At 43.1% G+C, this 20,339-nt stretch overlaps 1 long non-coding RNA gene across 3 annotated transcripts in view; it reads left to right on the forward strand.

Moving 5' to 3' along the window:
• LOC118352691 (uncharacterized) overlaps positions 1-20,339 on the forward strand; it is an 88,251-nt gene that overhangs the window by 64,114 nt on the left and 3,798 nt on the right. Inside the window, exons 3-5 of one of the 3 annotated variants that reach the window (XR_004810227.2) lie at positions 151-300; positions 11,738-11,843; positions 13,767-13,878. This is a non-coding gene — a long non-coding RNA (uncharacterized LOC118352691). The remainder of the gene's footprint in view (positions 1-150; positions 301-11,737; positions 11,844-13,766; positions 13,879-20,339) is intronic. The other 2 variants (XR_004810228.2, XR_007406824.1) reach the window with 2 other exon arrangements.

The raw sequence follows: 20,339 nt of genomic DNA on the forward strand, positions 1-20,339 counted from the left end.
GAGGCTTTCTAGGTCTCCTGCATGCTTGCAGCATAGCTGGTGAGACCCAAGACTCTGGCTTCTGAACTGGGTTCCAAATGTGTCTCTAGCCTAGACGCAAGAAGGGAAGAATTCCAAAGATCTTTCTGATGTTGACACTTTGGTTCCCAGGAGCATAGAGATGAAGAGCTGTGAAGTCAAGAGCCTTTGCTTTGATTACGAGCTCCAGGAGGTGAAAGCCAATCTGTATTTCACACATAGATTGAATTTCTGGAAGCAGGCCCGGCAAACACTTCCATGCAGTGGACTCCCTGATTTAAGGTAGGAGGCTATAATTAAATATAACCATCCTTGAGAATCACAACAGAAATACCACATGCTAGTGAGTCTTTCCTGCTGTGCCTATCTCGGATCTTTAACTATAATGTGTGAGACATTTGCATGTATTTGCATGCATGCTTGATGTTTTGAAATGGTGCATCGCTTCAGGGATGGATTGTTTTGGTCCTGAGGACTTTAGTGGTACAAATGAAGCCAAGTTTTCCATTTGGAGGAGGCAATAAAACCCAAGAATAGAGATCCTGGGACCAGAATCTTAAGTTCAGATGGCACCTTAGATCCTTAGCCTCTCCTGGTGGGAAGCACCACCTTCTACTTGTAGGCAGGGCCTTTGCACCACTTGATCCCCTTGCTTGGGCTGTTTTCACCAGATTTGCTCCCAGGTTCATGAAGACATTTAGGGCTTGAGGAAGCGAAGAACCTGGCCTGAAGTGGGTGTGATCTCCAACTTGAGACACATTATCTCAATTTCCCCTTTTTTTCCTTAAGAGGGAGTGGACCTGGATAATCAGGGAACATAAGACTGATTTATTTCTGCAGCTGTGGAAAGCCAGGATCCAGAGAATGGATGATGAAGGAGGTAGGACTTGCCCAGAATGAGCTCCCAGCTGAGGAGGGATAAGAGGCAGGTGTCTCCCTAGGGAATAAAAAGGGGGGATCAAAGTTTGGCAAGAGAGTACTGAGTTTGAAATTCCCGCCCGCCCCCCCCCCGAATATAATTGTGCAATTGTGAGAGTATAATTCCTCACTCTGAACTGTGAGAATTAGGCTGGATTCCTCTAATCAGGTATAAAGACTTGATTCAGTCAAAAGACTCGATTGTTGTGTAAACCTGCAAACCCGAAGTGTCAAATGGGTTTATATAAATGATCAAATTTATTCCAAAGCAATTATGCCTGATATAGTGGGGAATAGGAGACTGCTAAGGACTTCACAGGGAGCATCTCATTTCACTTTTACCACACTTTTGTGAGGCCCAGACTTACACTCATTTTCCAAGTGAGGAAATTAAGACTCAGAGGCTCAAGTAACTTGCCTGAGGTCACACAGCTAAGTAAGTAGTCAGTTTTGTTTGGTCTCAAAACTCAAGGCCTTTACCATTGTAATAAACCATCTGAAAAAGGAGAGACAAAAGGAGCTTGATTTGACAAAATATGTAGGACTCCGCCTAGGCAGACTTTGTAAGAATTACCATGATAACTAAGGGTGAAGATTTTACATTTGACTTCTAATTTTTAAATTTTATTTAAAAAAAAATAGTGCATCATGCCAAAGTGGGAAGGTTTCATCCATGTAGTGAATTCTCCAAATTATCATCTAGAGGTGGAATAGACCTGGGGAAATCATTTCATCCCACTAGGACTCCCCTTTCTATGGAGTATTTAAGGGGTATAGAACTCCAGGACTTTGAGAGTCCTCTTGTCCTGTGGATCTATTTCCAGCCCTTGAACAGCAAATTTTTCCTGGGAGGATAGCTATCCTTTCATTTTGCCTCTAGACAAAACTCCATAAGTGTAGGGTGTTCTTGAGCCTTGCTAGCGATGAATCTATAGTTGCCCCTAACCCACTGAGAACCCCAAGAGTCTAGCCCCTCTGGGACCCCAGAGGTGGGACTGGCTCAAGGACCCAGGAGGCCAACCCTAAAGTCACTCAGGAAAGTGTGGGCCGAACTGGCTCTTATGCCCAGGCTCTTGACCCTAGGTTTGTGGGGTTTTTGCAACAATTCACAAACACTAACTGGCACATGAGAAGAGGAAGCTGCCATTCCTGAGGTCCTACAGAATTGAGAGCTCATTATAAGGCACAGCGAGAATTAATTATGGCCTTGTCTTACTGAATCACTCTTGTGAAGTTGGAAGAATCAAGCACATCTTCCTACTGTCGAATCCTGAAAACCTTGACAATGGTTATCAGAGGCTTCTAGGCTTTCCTTTTTCAAGGTTAAGTTTCTTTATTTTAGGTGGGATGATGGGAGAGACAGGAGCATCCAGGAAGAAATGAAGGGGATGGTGGAGGGTCTGGAAGGCCAGATAACAAGTCAAAACAGACTGGGGGGGGGGGGGGGGGTTGGGCACAGTCATTCTCTGCAAGTACACAAAGGGATGCTGCTCCCAGGGAGGAACTGGTTAATTTCCTAATAACCATTAAAAAAGGCTGAACTAAAACTAATGAGTAGACCAGATGAGCCTTGAGCTACCTCTCAAGTCAGAAGTCCTATGACTTGCCATGTACAAATCCCCCTTCCTATTCTTTAATTACTCTGATCATTGTCTGCAGACTCTCTCCCTCCTGCCACATAGGGACCAAAATGGATCCCCATACTCTAATGTCTGATTAAAAAAAAAAAATAGCCAGAGATACCATTATAACTGGCACAGGAGCTACAAGACAGCACAATTCAGCTCCTTCATTTCCCTAATAATGAATAAAATCACACCAGCAATTTCCCCTTGAATACATTTGTCAATCAAAGACCCAACACTTAGAGAGCTCCCCCCCAGAGTGTCCTCCAGGTACTATCTGTAAGCGAGAGGAGGCACACTTCTCAGCATCGTTATAACTGGAGCAAATAGGCTGAGGGCTTGTTTAATTTTTTAAAAGAGGGTTCTCCAGCTTTTGGCTGGTCTAATGAAAACTGGTCTGTGTCTACTTTGACTGAATCCTTTGCACAATGACACTGCCCTGTTCTATAATTTCTGCTAATTGCCACTTGAACAAAAGCCACATTGTATAGCTTCTGGACTGCTCTGTAGTCTCAGAGTAGAACCGGCCAGAATGTCTAAAGCAGTCTCATCGTGAAAGCTTCTTCCCCAGGTCTGACTGTATTTATCTATATTGTGGTGGCTGAAAGCCGATTTTCAAACTGAGTCTGAGTATGTTCCATAGAAGAAAAATTTAAGCAGAGACCCTGAGTTGGAAATTCAAATATTTCCATGCTGATGACACCACCTTTTAATATTTTGGTAGAGTAGGAATAATTGTAACTTAATAAGTGAAGTCTTCAAGAATTTCTTTCTTTCTTTCTTTCTTTCCTTCCTTCCTTCCTTCCTTCCTTCCTTCCTTCCTTCCTTCCTTCCTTCCTTCTTTCTTCTTTCTTTCTTTCTTTCTTTCTTTCTTTCTTTCTTTCTTTTCTTTCTTTCTTCTTTCTTTCTTTTCTTCTTCTTTCTTTTCTTTTCTAACATAGGCTCTATACTCAATGCAGAACCCAAATGTGGGGCTTGAACTCACTGCTCTGAGATTAAGATCCAAGCTGGGGTCACGAGTCTGATGCTTAACCCATTGAGCCATGAAGGCGCCCCAAGAATGTCTATTTTGAAATGAGCTCATTTGCTTTAGAAATTTAAGAGATTTCATTGGAGTTTGTAGTGTTCAGAGGTCATAGTGAGTAAAATGGTGAAGTTAGAGGGTTCTGGCATGAATTTTCTCTGTGACTTTGGGTTCTCACTGCCTTCATGAATGTTTTCTGGCTGTGAAGGGCCCTGTAATGAGCTTAGATGATTAGCCATGACCAGAGAACCTTTCGTGCATGGGGTCTTGAAAACAGAGGCATGAAATTGTAGGGTTGGGATAGAGGTCATTACGGTCCAGCCACTCAACCATCCATTTTAAAAACCTAATTTCAGTATCCTCAGACTCACTCAGAGATTGGCCACCTTTGAGGACCTGATAAAAACTATGAAAACTATTCCCAGTTTTCGGTATTTCACAGACACGTTAAAAAGTACCTTAGCTCCTCTATCACTCAATTTAAGAAAATCTAGCCTGGATAAATGTGGTTGATCTTCTGGTGACTGGGCTGGGTGAACTGCTATAGACTTTGTATTTCACAAAGCAATAACTGTAAAAAAAGAGAGAGAGAGAAGTTTTGAGATAGAGTTGCCAGTTTTTAATTTTGCTGGGTAAAGACATAAAAACAAGATCATCAACTCACCACTATTCCATAAAAGAAAAAAAATAAAAAATAAAGTAGTAAAGATACAATCTTGGCATCAAGGAGGATCCTTTAATTGAATAAATCTTTCTTTATTAGGAAAAGATTAAAATTTTCTATTTTAAAAAATTCACTCCAAATTTATCAAGCAATAGTCCTGGTGTTTGGCTACCATAGCTGTACGGATTTTGGCCATTTCTTTCTTTGGAAAACAGTATAGAAGCTACACAGGAGAGTTTTTGTTCAAGGAGCAACTGGCAGGCACAGTGGAACAGGGCAGGGGCACCATGTGAAGGATTTAACCAAAGCAGATTCAAATCCCTTGTGCAGCATCTTTACCCACCCTTTTCTTGGTGGCTGTGTACCTTTCCCTCACCACAGGCAGTGGAGGGAAATTTACTGTGTCCAAGACTGAATTTTGAGGTTGCTGTAGAATAATGGTGAGCTGAAACCCAACACCCACCCATTGTCCCTTGTTCTACCCTGGGCCATAGGAAACACATTTCATTCCTTTCCCTGTGACAGCCCTTCACAGACCTAAAGACAGCCAGTCTGTCCTTCCTTCCCTGAAGACAGCCAGTGTGTCTTTCCTCCCCACTCTTTTGCCCTTCACCATGGGAAACATTTCTAATCCTACCATAATTTCAAGGCAATTAATCATCCTGATGGTGGTACCCTGGCATTCAGTTCGATTTGTCTTAAAATGTATTGTACAGAACTGAACTCCGGACCTTGGAGAGACTCAGCTGTCTTAGAGGAGAGGAGAATTATTGCCTCCCCCTTTTGTTGGAATGTTGTTTTGTTTGCTTGTTTTTAAGTAAAAAAAGTCTTATTTTTCTGATTTTTAAACTCAAATTGAACTTGTGACTAAAGCCAGTAAAGTTTTTATTCTTACATGGCCCTTCTGTTGGTTGTCTCGTTTCACAAATGTGCTCATTTCATCTTTTTTCCCCCAATCCTGTTTCTGCCCTTACCACTCTCAATTATTGTCCAAATTGATCCCTTATGAGATAGGCATTACCCTCATTCAAAACCAGACAAAAACAGTACAGAAAACAAACCAAAACTATGTTCAATACATTTCATGAATATAAATGCAAAAATGCTTACAAAAGATTAGCAAACTGAATTTAGCCATACAAAAAAAGGCTAATACATCATGATCAAATGGGGTTCATACCAGGAATATAAGGCTAAGTTTAAAATTAAGAATCAACCAACATATGTGGTATAGGCAGGGTCCTGCGTTGGTCTTCTGGAGGAAGGTCTCACCAAATGAAATCTTACCATTTACAACGATGTGGATGGAGCTAGAGAGAATGTCAGTCAGAGAAAGACAAATACCATATAGTTTCATGCATATCTGGAATTTAAGAAACAAACAAATCAACATAGTGGGGAAAAGAGAGACAAACCAAAAAGCAGATTCCTAACTGTAGAGAGCAAACTAATGATTACTGGAGGGAGGTGGGTGGGGAGATGGCTTAAATAGGTGATGGGTATTAAGGAGGGCATTTGTGGTGAGCACTGGTATTGTATGTAAGTGATGAATCACTAAATTCTACACCTGAAATGAATATTCAACTGGAATTTATTTATTTGTTTTAAAGATTTTTTTTTTATTTACTCAAGAGAGACACACAGAGAGACAGAGACATAGGCAGAGGGAGAAGCAGGCTCCCTATAGGGAGCCTGTTATGGGACTAGATCCTTGGACCCAGGATTACATCCTGAGCTTAAGGCAGATGCTCATCTCCTGAGCCACCTAGGCATCCTTTAACCTGAATTTAAATAAAAACTTGGAAAAAAATAAAAAATAAAAATCAACCACAGTAAGTCACCATTTGGCAGCATAAAGTAGAAAAGCCATATGATAATTTCAGTTTATGTGGAAAAAATGTTTGTAGTCAACACACATTTATGATTAAAAACAACAACAACAACCCCAAAACTAACTAGAGACAGAAGGAAATGTCTTCAATTTGTTAAAAGATATCTATGAAAAACCTATGCTGTATATCATACATAATGGTAAAAGACTAGCTACTTTTCCTGTAAGATTAGGAAAAAACGAGGATGTTTGCTCTCACCTCTTCTATTCAGCATTGTAATGGAAGTCTTGGCCTGTACAATAAGACAAGAAAAAGAAATAAGAAGCATCAGTGTATAAAGGAGGAAGTAAAACTATCATTATTAACATGATTGTTATGCAGAGAATCCTAAGAAATTGACAAAAAAAAATCTACTAAAATTCATGGTAAAATGTAGGCACAGGTCACTGTGAAAAAATCAATAGTATTTTTATACACTAATGAACAATTGAAAAATTAAATTAAAATACCCTTTCCATGACATAAAAACACTAAATACTTAGGGGCAAATATGAAATACATATCTTTACTGAAAACCTTAGAATGTTACTGATGAAATAAGGAAACTAAATAAATGAAGAGCTATACCATGCTCATGGATAAGAAAAGCCAATATTGTTTTGATTTCAGTTATCTCCCAAATAAATCTGTTGATTCAATGGAATAGCAGTCAAAAATCTCACAGCCTTTTTTTTTTTTTTTGGTAGAAATTGACAAGCCAAAAATAATTTAAAAATAAAGTTTATTTATTAAACTTTGAACTTATTTCATTTTAAGACTTACTGTAAGCCTATAGTAAAAAAGTAGCTATCCTATCAGCATAAATATAGAAATATAGATCAGTGGAACAGAAGAGAGAATCCAGAAATATACCCAAATATCTATGGGCAAGTGACATTTGACAAAGATGCCAGAAAACTTTAGTAGGGTAAGGATAGTCTTTTTCAACAAATGGTGTTGCAAAACTTGATATCCTTGTGGGAAAAAAAAATGAACTTTGCTCCTGACTCATACAACAAATATGAAGATGGATCATGGACCTAAATGTAAGGGTTAAAACTCCAAAACTTTTAGAAAAAAAATATGAGAAGATCTTTGTGATTTGAGAGTAGGCAAAGTTTCTTAGGCCACAAAAAAGACAAACCTTTAACAAAAAAATTGGTAAAATGAACCTCATTAACATTTAAAACCTCTGTTCTTTGAAAGATGCCATTAAGAAAATGAGTAGACAAGTCCTAGACAGAAAATATTTGCAATATATATATATATATATATATATATATATATATATATATATACTTAGAAAAGGTCTTGTATTTAAAATAGACAAAGAACTCCTATAGCTCAATAATGAGAAGACAAACAGCTTCATTTCTTTAAAGATTTTATTTATTTACTTATTTCTTTGAGAGAGGGAGAGAGAATGAGCATGATTTGGGGGAATGGCAGAGGGAGAAGGACAAGCAGACTCACTGCTAAGCTGGGAGCCTGACGTGGGAATCCATCCCAGGACACTGAGATCATGACCTGAGCTGAAGTTAGATGCTTAACCTACTAGGCCACCCAGGCACCCCTTAAAACATTTGAAAAGATATTTGACAAAAGAAGATGTAGGAACAGTCAATAAGTGCATGAGAGAATTTCAGAATCAGTGGTCGCCAGATAAATGCAAATTAAAATCGTGAGGTAGCCTACTCATCCACGAGGGTGGCTAAAATTAAAAAAGCCGACAATATTAAGTATTGGTGAGATTCTGGAAGCAACTGGAACTCTCACACATTCCTTGGTGGGAGTGAAAGAAACGGAACGATCACTTTATAAAACATCTTGGAAGTTTCTTCACAAAGGTTAACGTACCTTATCATATGACCCCAAATTCCACACCCAGGTGTTTATGCAAAAGGAATGAAAACATTTCTTGTGTTCAAGAAGACATGTACAAGAATATTCATAGAAGCTTTATTCGTAATAGCCTCGAATATCCGTCAACAGTGAATGGACGTACCAACTGTGCTGTTTCACCCGGAAGACTACATGCAGCAGTAAAAAGAAATGACCTACAGATACATGCGACACGGATGATGCTGATCAAAAGATGCCAGACACGAAGGAGAACCCAATATATGATTCCATTTACATGAGCTTGTGGAATAGGAAGAACCAATCTATAGTGAATGACAGCAGAGCAAGTTGCTGCCTGGGGCTGGGGCTGGGGCTGGGGCTGGGGCTTGGAGTGGGGACCAACTGCAAAGGGATAGGAGGAAACTCTTTGGGGTCATGAAAATGTTCCACATTCTGATTTTCATGGTGGTTATTCAGGTGTGTACACGTATCGAATTCTTTCAACGGTTTACTTAATATGGGTTGTTTCATGCTTTGTGAATTATCCCTCAATCAACAGACAAAACCCCCTGTGTCTCCTGTATCCCATGTCATCCGGGCTCTCATTCTAAGAGGGAGTACTAAGTGGTTAACCCTCAGTCCCTCAGTATGAGACTTAAAGGACCTCAATGTGCAGCATTTCTGGAACATTCTCCGGCACGCGGACACTGCTGTTCTTGTCAGGGTGAGCCCGCTGCTCAGCCTGCCTGGGGCAGTCCCAGTTTACTGTAGCTGTCTCTGCCTTCATAGTCACAGTGCTGGTTCACACTTCTGACGATTGCTGGTTTAGATGCTAAGTTATTTGGCTGCCGGCCTATCCCGGCCTCTCACTTAAGGTGCTGTGGGAGATCCAGCCTTTAGGAGTGTGCTCATGAGCCCGGGGGCTGCCACCACCTTCTCCTGGATGCCCTGCTGCAGGTATTGGGGCCTGGGGTTCCCTCCTGCCAGCCAGTACTTCACAGATGCTGCCCACGTGCTGGGCACCCTCGTGCTGAGTGCTCGGTGTGGCCTGGTAGCCTTCAGAACTCAAACTAGTCCCCGGAGGGAGGCACCCCTCAGTACATAACACTGCCTTTATTCACACAGAGATGCACTTGATCTGGGGCAATCGTAAGTTTTTTTTTTTTTTTTTTAAGCAAAATAAGCGGAGCCAGCGTTAGGCACTGGTGATGTCATCATGACCTCTGGGCATAACTCCTCAGCATCAGCTCCAATCAATACGGCCTTCGGGTCAGGAGTTCAGCAATTCTGTTTGCTGGTTGAGGGGCCCAGGCAGGGGAGGAGGATGGGTTTGGGGCCACGAGAGACATGATTCATTCTCCTGCTACAGTGAGAAATGGAGATTTTTAAAAAAGATTTTATCTATCTATCATCTATCATCTATCTGTCTAAGAGAGAGAGAGAGAGAGAGAGCAGGAGTAGAAGAGGCAGAGGGAGAGGGAGAGAGAGAACCCCAAGCAGACTCTGTGAGGAGCAGGGACCCCTATCAGGGGCTCGATCCCAGGACCCTGACTGAGATCATGACCGGAGCTGAAATCAGAAGTCAAACGCTCCACGGACTGAGCCACTGCAGCGCCCCTCTTTCTTTAATTTTTTTAAAAAGATTTTATTCATTTATTCATGAGAATACACAGAGGAGAGAGAGAGAGAGAGGCAGAGACACAGGCGGAGGGAGAAGCAGGCTCCATGCAGAGAGCCTGACATGGGACTCGATCCCAGGTCTCCAGGATCACACCCTGGTCTGAAGGCAGCGCTAAACCACTGAGCCACCTGGGCTGCCCTTTCTTAAAAATTTAAAAAAATATTTTTGCTTTACTTTGTTTATTTTGTCCCCATGTATGTTTGCCTTTTCCTACTAAGGCTACCACTTTTCTTCCTGCCCCGTCTGAATCCCCGTCCATCACGAGTGGGCCGTGCACTGAAATGCCCACAGCGCCCCAGGCAGGAGACCTCGGTCACAACACCCTAACGGCATTTTCATTGCCTCTGCCCCCTCATCTCAGGAGGATAAGTTTTCCCTTGGGATGGAAACCCTGTGTCTGTGAAGAGAGGAAAGGGGATTTGATGCCCTATTGGCCTAGTTCCTTTGTGCAGGGCCTGTTGGCATGGTGGTCAGATAGGCACCCACAGCAGCGACCCCAGCCCAGTGGCCCTGCCGGGGTCTCCTCCAGTGGGTGTCAGCATGAGTGTGGATCTTAGAGGGTCCAGGGCTCTGGGTGCCTGATGTGAAAGCTGCCCTCTCTTCACTCATGTCTCTGATTTCCTGATCAGGCAAGGATCAAGGATCAGTTTGTGATGACTTGTGTCTAACACCTGGTTAACAGTCCTTAACACCATTTGGTTGTTTGGTTGGGTTTTTTTTTTTTTTTTTCAAGATTTTATTTATTTACTCATGAGAGACACAGAGAGAGGCAGAGACACAGGCAGAGGTTGAAGCAGGCTCCATGCAGGGAGCCTGACGTGGGACTCGATCCCGGGTCTCCAGAATCATACCCTGAGCCAAAGGCAGCCACTCAACCCCTGAACTACCCAGGTGCCCTTGTTGGTTTTGTTTTTAAACAAAGGGAGCGGGCTCCACATCAGAGCCCTCCTCAGGGATGCCCCTCTGGCTCGCAGTTTTAGTTTCCATTTTCTAGCTAACAACAATTAATAAAGCCACTTTTCAAAAACAATAAAGAATTTTTTTTATAATTATGAAAACTTTTATTGTGTATAAATTTGGGAAAATATAGAAAACTAGACAAGGTATAATTACGTTTTATCCCTCCACTGTAATATTTTCATGCCTTTCTTTTTTTTAATATCAAAATTGAATCATGTTCTTTTTATCTTTCTCTGTTCTTTCCCATGAATATAATAACCTACCTATTGCTATGTTGTTGTAAGTGCTGTGTAAATAGAATATTAGAGGTTTCTTTTTTTATTATAAAATAAAGTGTAAAAAGGTAAAACAAGAATACAAGAAATAAAAGCAATGCAATTTCTTAGGGAATGTCACTGTTAAGATTTTAACATATTTCTTTTTACTTTTTGTTCTTATAAGTATTTGTAATAAGTGCATGTAATTAAAAAAATTGAATCATGCAATTTTACAGGAACAGTTTTCATAGTTGCCTGGTATTTTACTCTATCCTGCCTTTTTTGTATCTGTAGCACATGTTACCGAACCATTTTATTCTTGTGGCTTGTTTTTTTTTTTTTTTTTTTTTTTTTTGATGTTTGTGTATATATGTTGTGTATATATGTTTCACTAAACAATGTGGCAAAGAATTTTTAGAATTTTAGATTGTTTGGTTGAGTTAGAGACCTCAAAAGAGTCATTAATTCAGGGGATGAGCATTTTTAAGGTTCTTATATGCATCCCTCAGTTGTTTTCTTAAAGAAGTGTTTTAATTATCTTCCCACAAGCAAAGTATAAAAGTTTATCACACCCTCTTCAGCACACAGAGCTGTTGTTTATGAGATTTTTAAAAACTAATCTGATAGGCAAAGAGTCATATTTTTGGTTTTTCAATTTGCATTCTTAAATTCCTGCTGTGAGTACCCTTGTCCCTTATGTTTGTACAGTTCCTTTTTTTTTTTTTTCTCATTTATGCAGATGCTATGGGTCCTGGATGGGCTTATCAGGTCAGGAGGCTAGGGTTCATCTCAGGATTTGGTAGAAAAGTGAAATTTTAGGAAAGTCCCTTAAGTTGCATGGAGCTGCCTTTGGCGTCACCACATTTTACGTCTCCAGCAGGTGGCCCTGACCTTAGTCTGTTCACCCAGAGTCTCCAAAACCAGACAGTTCAGACCATTCTTCTTTTGTACCCTAAGACACACAGGAGAAGTGAGAACAAGAGGTGAGTGAACAAAAGAGACGGGTAAGTAGACTCATGAAGATTTATTAAAACAAACAATCCTCCCCCTTGCTGTAATAAAAAAAATTAATATCCCAGGACACATTAGGGTTGGTAAGGATTCACCCTAAACCCCAGAATATTCTAAGGTGACAGAGCTGGATTGGAAAGTGCATAGACAGACCTGGATGAGGATCCTGACACTACCCCCCATCAAGCTGTGCACACCTGGACAGGTTATTTGAACTCATGCTCTGCATCTGCAAAATAGGCTAATGATCCTTTCCTCTCAGGACTTTGGGTGATTACATCAAATACTGTTCATTTAATGGATAAAAAAGTCAAGGTTGGCACATGCAGGCCTTCAGTGAACAAGAGCTTTAAAAAACATTCCAGATTGAGGATACTGTATTCTGAATTTTCAGAAAAAAAGAAAAAAAAGTACTTTTGGTAGTTTGAGGTAAATATCTTTATTGTATTTCAATACTTGAACAAGTTGGTGAGATGATAGTAGGATTTTATATTCTCAGGAGCTTTCAATCTTCCCATCATTGATGAAAGCATGCATTTCAGCATTTGCTTAAAATCTGCTGGAATTTTCAGGAGATGATTGATTTATCCCTACTGAGAATAACAGCATTTTTTGGGTTTTCTTGAAAATCCAGAATAATTTATTTTTCTAAAATTTTGTCTTTTTAATCACTCAGCAGATCAAAGTTGTAGCATTAGGTTGCTTTTATTACTGGTTGGGTTTCATTAAGTGAAAGGATGGTGTTTGCTGCTTGCTAAGTGCTTCTTCACCCCCCCCTCCCAACTTCCTGGGAACTCACTGAAATCAGGATAACAAAAGGAGCATTTGGTAATGCCACTGAAGGTCAAGGCAAGATGCATCAGAATACTCAAGAGAAGAGGTAGGAGAAGGCCATCCCAACAGTGTTAAGATCTGGTTGTATGATAGGTGTGCCAACCATGGCCTCCAAGAGAGCCCCTTCCTCCCTCTGTGGGGTCTCCTTCTTTCCCATCCAGAATAAAAACAGATAGTGATGGGTGAGGGCCAACACGAGTATATAGGGGAGGCTGGAAAGAAGGGGGTGGGGTCCAGGGAGAGGAGAGGTGGGGACAAGAAGAGTCTCCTAGAGGAAGGGGTTTAGTTTCTAGTGACTATGTGTGTGTGTTGGAAGGGGCGCTGTGACAGAATAGCTGTGTCCCCTGAAAAGGTCACTAGTGGAAGGAAACCGGGGAGCTTGTGTCAACTCTGCACCTGCCTGGGGTACGGTGTGGGTGGAAGATCTGGCTGGAAGTATAGGCAAGGGCAGCTCTGCAGCACCAGAAAGGAGTGGTAAGTGGGGTTTGGGTGTGGAGGATTCCCTGAATTCATTCAGTTGATATTTTCTGGGCGCCTGCTGTATGCCAAGCCCTGTGTTGTAGGCTGGGGGTGTAGGAAGCAGGACCTGGTGTGGGGCACAGAGACACAAATCCAGCACAGTGAGATGGAAGCTGCCAGAGGAAGCCCACAGAGTGGAGAGTGTCAGTGCCAGGGGTCAGGAGGGGCTGCAGAGAAGCCAAGATCAGCTCAGTGAGTCTTTGAGGATGAACTGGCAGTTCCCAAGCAGATGCGGGGCATGGAACACCCTTCATCCTCTTATTTTTCAGAGCCTAATGGATGACAAAAATGGCTCTGGAAACAGATGGGGTTGGGTTGAAATCTGGGCAGGCTCTGTGACAAATTGTGTGACCTCGGACAGCTGACAACTCTCTGAGACTTTCCTCACCTGTAAATTGGAGGAATAATACCCCCTACCTTGTAGGGTTGTTTCAAAGACTGTGTGGAAACCAAGCGCATGCGTGGCCCACTGTAATAATTATATTGGTTTTAAATAATATAATACGAATATGATCAATGGAACAGTTGTGTCTCTGATTCAGCCACAAGCCAGGCAAGCCATTTCCATTTTTTGGATCTGATTCCTCAGCTGTAAGATGGGCGCATTGGACCAAATGGCCGCCAAGCTTCCTTCCAGCTTGAGCATCCAATGAGGTATTGCTTTGCATTATTAATTGTCTTCTCCTGTAGAATCTTCCTCTTCTAGATGTACTTTGAGCCTTTGCTGTGCCTGGAAGAGTGCCTTGCTCATAGTTGTAGCTCAGTGAGTAAGAGCTGAGTAATTATCACCAACTTGCTGTTTGCTTGAATACCACGGGATCACAAGCAGGGTTCTTATTTGAGGGTTTCTTAAGACATACATGAGACATGAGCTCTTCCAACAGAATGACTGTCCGTGTTCTATACATGACTGAAAAGGGTATGTGGCTTTGACCTTGAAGAGTCCATGGATATCTAACTATATTCTCAGGGCAGATGCAGGCAAAATGCTTGTTTCTGGTGCCCAGAACTGCATGTTGATGGAAAGAAGATCAGAAATGGTACTTTCTTGGAGATGCCAGTTGGTTCTGGGTGAGGGGCCACAAGGCATACTGTGGGGAGTAGCTGGCACCCCATCTCTCTCTACTGTGCAGGGTGGCAATTCCTGGCTCCTTGACTATTGTCTCAGTTCATTTATCTGCCTTTTTAGTTCAATGTGTGAGTATTTCAGGCTATAAAAAACTATCCTATGGTTCATGGGCTTTGCCAATCTAAACTTCTGTGTTCTTGGCCACGTCCTTTCCTTTCCTTTCCTTTCCTTTCCTTTCCTTTCCTTTCCTTTCCTTTCCTTTCCTTTCCTTTCCTTTCCTTTCCTTTCCTCTCCTCTCCTCTCCTCTCCTCTCCTCTCCTCTCCTCTCCTCTCCTCTCCTCTCCTCTCCTCTCCTCTCCTCTCCTCTCCTCTCCTTCCTTTCCTTTCCTTTCCTTTCCTTTCCTTTCCTTTCCTTTCCTTTCCTTTCCTTTCCTTTCCTTTTTCTTTCCTTTCCTTTCCTTCCTCTTTTTTTCTTTTCTTTTCTAATTGTAGTTCCAGTATAGTTAACATACAGTGTTATATTAGTTTTGGGTGTGCAGTATCAAGATCCAACACTCCCATACATCACCCGCGCTCATCACACTAAGCGTACTCTTAATCCTCATCACTTGTTTCACCCCTCACGCCCCCTCGAATCCTCAGTCTGTTCTCTAGGGTGAAGAGCTTGTTTCCTGGTTGGTCTCTTTTTTTCTTTGTTCGTTTGTTTTGTTCCATAAATGCCACAGATGAGTGAGATCCACATACTTTGCAGACCCTCCTTCAAGAGACACAGAGCACCGGGGTGCCCTCTCTTTGAATGTTCTGAGTCACCAACATGACTTCCACTATGTTTGTAGGCGGATGGAAATTGCATTCTACTAATGAGTGTTCTTGGACTTTATTAAAATGGGTGCCACTTTCCCCTTTAACAGGCATGGAAAATGGCCCTAAATTTGAATCCGTTCTCACGAGGAAGCTAGTATCAGGATTGAAAATGAAACAAACATATTTTTTCCCCTTATTGCAGCGTTTCCATTTTGATCTTGAAGATTTCTGAGGGTCCTGTTCCTCCTTCCCTCTTCGCCACTGCATTTACCGTGCAATGCGGCAATAGGGTTTTTCTCCCTTGCAATAAGGGTGGTTGCCCTGTCATCTCCTGTTGTCTGCGGGGCTCCAGGGCATCCTCCATGTCCCTAAATAGGCTGAGTTGAACAACTCTGCAGTGGGTGAGAAAATACTCTGCTATTCACAGGATGCGGTTTTGCATTAAATGGCTCCCGCATAATCCCCCGTGGAAGCAAGAATAGGATGCATTTCTACCTGCTGGCGGCCACCTCCACAGAGTCACAGCATCGTGCTCACCTGGATTTCGGGTTATGCGGATACCAGGTCCGTTGGCTTTAATGAAAGGAGGAGGGAGAAACCCACCAAAATCCCTAAAACCTTTTCGACATCTGTAATGTCCCATTTCTGCCAACCAGAATCTCACGCCAGTGATTTGCTCAACAGCTGGGTGATGACATGCTTTTTGGGTGCGATATATACACTAGGCCATTAGTCTGCAAGCAGCGGTTGTCAGCTTTGTTCCCATTTAGAGTAATTTTCTCACTAATATGGCATATTCTTCAGGGATAAAATGCATTTTCCAGCCAGATATTCCCCCTAATAGTGAAGTTGGTTTAATGATCAGATTTCAGCCCAGGGAAGGTAAGCCTGCGATTGCTGCTGGTTGTATACCGAAGCTACCAAAACCGAAAAGGCTTATTTTAAAACACATTCACATGAACAGGCAAAAACCTCTCCTTTCCAGATTAATGAAGCTCATTTGAGGGCAAACTTAGACATGAATTTAAGAGCTAAGTAAGGTACTTAGAACCTGTCGGGGCAAAGCACACATAGGTATATATATTTGAACTGTAATGATGGCTGGTGGGGTTTTAATAGGGGCGGTGATAACTGCCGAGCCACAGAAAGGCAGGTGTCTGGAGGCCAACCCTCCCTCGAATGACAACACACGATTTTCACCCCCTTCCACGTAGAGGCCTTGAATATTCAAATCAATTAGACAATTAATTCCCACCCTGCGAACCTGCATGTCAAGCCTCAGCCTGTGGCCAATTTCTTTGGTTGAATTATAACCCCCCTGAAAAGCAGCGGTTCCTAATGGGAAAGCTGACGGAGTCTTAAGTACATGTGGCGAGTGGAGCGGCTATAATTAACTCTGCTTTGGATCCCCCCTCCCCCATTAATATTTTAAAGATTTTTAATTAAAATAATTACATGAATTTATGAAAAATACTCAAGCACCTAAAGTATTTCTACGGTGCCCCGGTCTCAGGGGCACCTTCCTGGTGTCACTTGGGTGTGGATTTCCACCCTGTTATCACCCTGGGCCGGGCTGGGCCAGCTGGGGGGAAGGATTTATTCCCGAAGCCCAGGACTTCTCCCTTTTACCTTTGTGATCGTGGTGTGAGGAGCCGCATGCCCACAACTGAGCCTTCTTGGCTTGGCAACATGGATGGTTCTTTATTTCTCTCTTGCTTTGTTCTTCCTTTCCTTTTACTCCCCACTGTTTATTCTCCTGAGACAAAAGCCCTTCCTTCTCCCTTCTTCACTTTGTTTACGGAACTGCTAAGGGCAGTATAGTGTATAGTGAAGGATGAGGGGGGTGATGGCAACGAACTTTCTCTGCAAAAGGCCAGATGGGAGATATTTCAAGCTTTGCTCCTCAGCTCTGCCGTGTTAGCACAAAAGCAGACAGGGACCATACATAAATGAACGAGTGGCTGTCTCCCAATAAAACTTTATTTAGGGACATGAAAATTTGAATTTTCGTGTAATTTTTACATGTCACGAAACATTCTACTTTTAATTTTTTCCCAACTATTAATTTACTCATGTCGAAACTATTGGTACCTAACCAGCCATTACAAAACAAACAGCAGGCAGGGATTTGGCCCTCGGGGCATAGTTTGCCTATTCACGGTGGCTCTCCACCCGGGTACAGACTGCTTGGCTGTTGTGGCTGTTGCAAGGTCCAAGCTGCGTGACTGTGGCCCAGTGGTTAGCCCTCTCTGTGCCTCTGCCTTGTTGTGTAGAGCATGAAGATGGTGGTGATGGTATTCTCCTTGGAGTCTGGTTGTGACGACTCAAAGTGATGATAGCAACCACAGGGCTCACCGAGGGACATCTCATACTGGCTCTGGCCTTAATTTGCTCTGCGATCTTGAACAAATGACCAGACTTTTCTAGACCTCAGATCCCTCATTTATCACAACAAACAAAAACTTAAAACACCTGGGCTTGGGCCATCCAGGGGCCACGTCTGGCCCCTGGGGTGAGTGCTGCATTTATTGGCATCGGGGTGGTGGCCCCTGGTGGGCTTTGCTTCTTAGCACGTTCAGATTTTGCAACCGTTGAGCGAATATGCCCTAACACAGAACATTGAGTGGTGAGCTGACACGTCTTGGGCGCTCCTTGGAAGAAAGGATCGGGCCCTTTTGTTTTTGTGACTGGCCCTGATGTTGAGCATTTCTAGGTATTCTGATGGCTTTCGCTGTCCTCATCAGCCCTGTGTTTTACCCCATGAAATCAACTGGGAGAGGCTAAGACTGACCTCAGATCACTCAGGAATTTGAGCCAAGGTCATCCTGACTCCAGAGGCCAAACTTGAGTCATTCTCCTTATGATTGCTGCCATGTCTATATATCATCTGTACTACCGTCTACTTAATATTTTAAAAATAGTCTCACTATTTGCACTTAGGCTCCTTTTAGAAAAATTTCCTTTAGAACCAAATTTATTTTGTAGCGCAGACATGATGTGCTATTTATATCTTAGCTAATAAACATTTTTTTAAAAAGTAAATGAGTTTATAATGTGGACCATTGAAAATCATCTTAAGGATGGTTGGTTATCTTAAGGGTGTCTGCTCTTCAGAAAACATTGCATTAGGCTCTGTGTTCGCAGCTAAATGTTGTCAGAGCCTTGGCATCCAGCCAGTCCTTTGGATGGCCCAGCCCTTCCTATGGCCTTGGCAACCATCTCTAACTCCCACTGGGCTCCATGTTGGGACTAGCACTTGTTAGAGGACTTCCTCTATCTCCTCCCCAGCTTCCCACAAAGCCACCTTCTGCAGCTGCCAAGTAGACTAGCTCCCTGGTCACCAGACTGGACTCTAGAGCTCATCTTCTAGAGCCATCCTTCCTGTCACCACTGCTCCCCACCCCACAGGGATGTTCTTGACATCTTCTTCTCCTGCTTCTTCTTCTTCTGATGCTCTCGACTTCCGAGTGCCTAGGAAAATGTCCATTTTTGGTCCCATCTACTTAACAGCTCAGCGCCATGGAAAGAATCCCAGGCTCCCTGAGATCTGCATTCTGATCCCGAATGGGCCTCTTGCCAGCTATGTGGTCTCACTCAGAAAGCCTGACTCCCTGTAAGCTTCGATCCGCCTGCCTGTAAGATGCGGGTAGTAGGACAATGTTTTTCAGGAGGTACAAGGGAAAGGTCTTGAGCCTGGTAAGTAAGAAGAAGGACTGTGTCTCCATAAAGAGCAGAGGCTCTGGAGGCTGACCTGCGATCCAACCCCACTCCCCATCACTACCACTGCCTCCTGGCGATGTAACTGGGCAAGCTAGAATGTCGAAGATGGCCTGCCAGCGGAATACAGGTTCCCCGGCACCACCTCTGCGTGCTTCCTTCCCCGCACAGCATTGCTTTGTCTAAGTATGGCCCACCTTTGGATATATCCACAAATACGAGTCTTCTCCAGGAACCCGGGAGATGTCCAAGCGACCAAGTTGAGCCACTGTGGCTGCTGGCCCGCCTCAACCTGTCTGAGAAAGCCAGCGGGTATCCCCCACCCGGGCCAGGCCCCAGCCCAGTGCTACCATTGACTTGTACTTGAATCCATCTCCTGTTGATTTTACGAGAACTTCCCCTGAAAATCCCCATGCTCAAAAGACGACACCGGGGAACCATGGAGCAGGCTCATCATTTGAATAATCAGCCATTTAGTGACATGTCTAGCCTAGTTTAATGACTGAATCAGTGAAAGTATGACCCCGAGTGCCGGTTAACTTTTAAAATAGCTGTGCCCACTGCGTGACACAGCCAACAGGAAGCCATTAAGGCGCTAGCAATTACCACTTCCATCCATCGGCAAAGTCCCTATTTTATTTTAATCTGCGTAAGTGCATTTTCTGCACGAGGTTAAAATAGAAATCCCTTCTCCTGAACAAGACTGGTTTTCTGGCTGACTTGAGAGCACAATTTACAACTGATTTAATTTGTTCTTCACAAACATTCCTAATGACATTACCCCGGTGCATATACAGACTGCCTCCTCTTATTCCATTAACTCCCAAATCGGGTTTAAAGACCATATTGATGCTAGATGTTATTATGGGTGATTATCAAAACAACAGACAACTCGGCAAAGTGTTTACTAACTGGTTTATATATAATTTCTGTAATAACGACAACAGATGGTAATGCTACAAACACTAAATCACGCTTTTCGCGGCTGAAACAAATTGGCAGCCTGCGGTACAGAAATGGTGTACGTAGCTATATACAGATGCCTCACTCATCAGCTATGGTGTTCATCTTATTAGGAAATGGGTCTGTTACCGCTATTACAGGTAATCTTTCCATTTACAATTACAAAATGTATATTTTCAATGAAAATGGTTTTCTGCAGCCAAGCTGCCTGAAGGATATTTCCCCCCTCTAATTACCAGCCCTGCCAATGCGCGCCCCTGGCCAAGCCACGCACGGGGGGTGTTTGTCCTAGTTAATGGTGGCGGCTGCATTTCACTTGCGCCAAGAGGGGTCTCCTCTCGAAGACCCTCCACCTCTAGTCGGAAAGGCCACAGTGCAGCCCGAGGAGCTGGGGGCGTCGGTGCTTCAGAAGCAGTGTGTGAACTGGGGGGGAGGCAGCTGAACACGGAGGGGCCCTTCCTCACGCTCGCGGGTGTGGCCTGCGAGTCTCCAGTCCCCGGGGAGCGTGAGGGTTCAGATGCCGGAGATACCGCGTCATCGCTAAGCTCCACCTGCCTGTTTT

The sequence above is a fragment of the Canis lupus genome, chromosome 28 (assembly GCF_003254725.2).
Source record: "Canis lupus dingo isolate Sandy chromosome 28, ASM325472v2, whole genome shotgun sequence".
Lineage (NCBI taxonomy): Eukaryota > Metazoa > Chordata > Mammalia > Carnivora > Canidae > Canis > Canis lupus.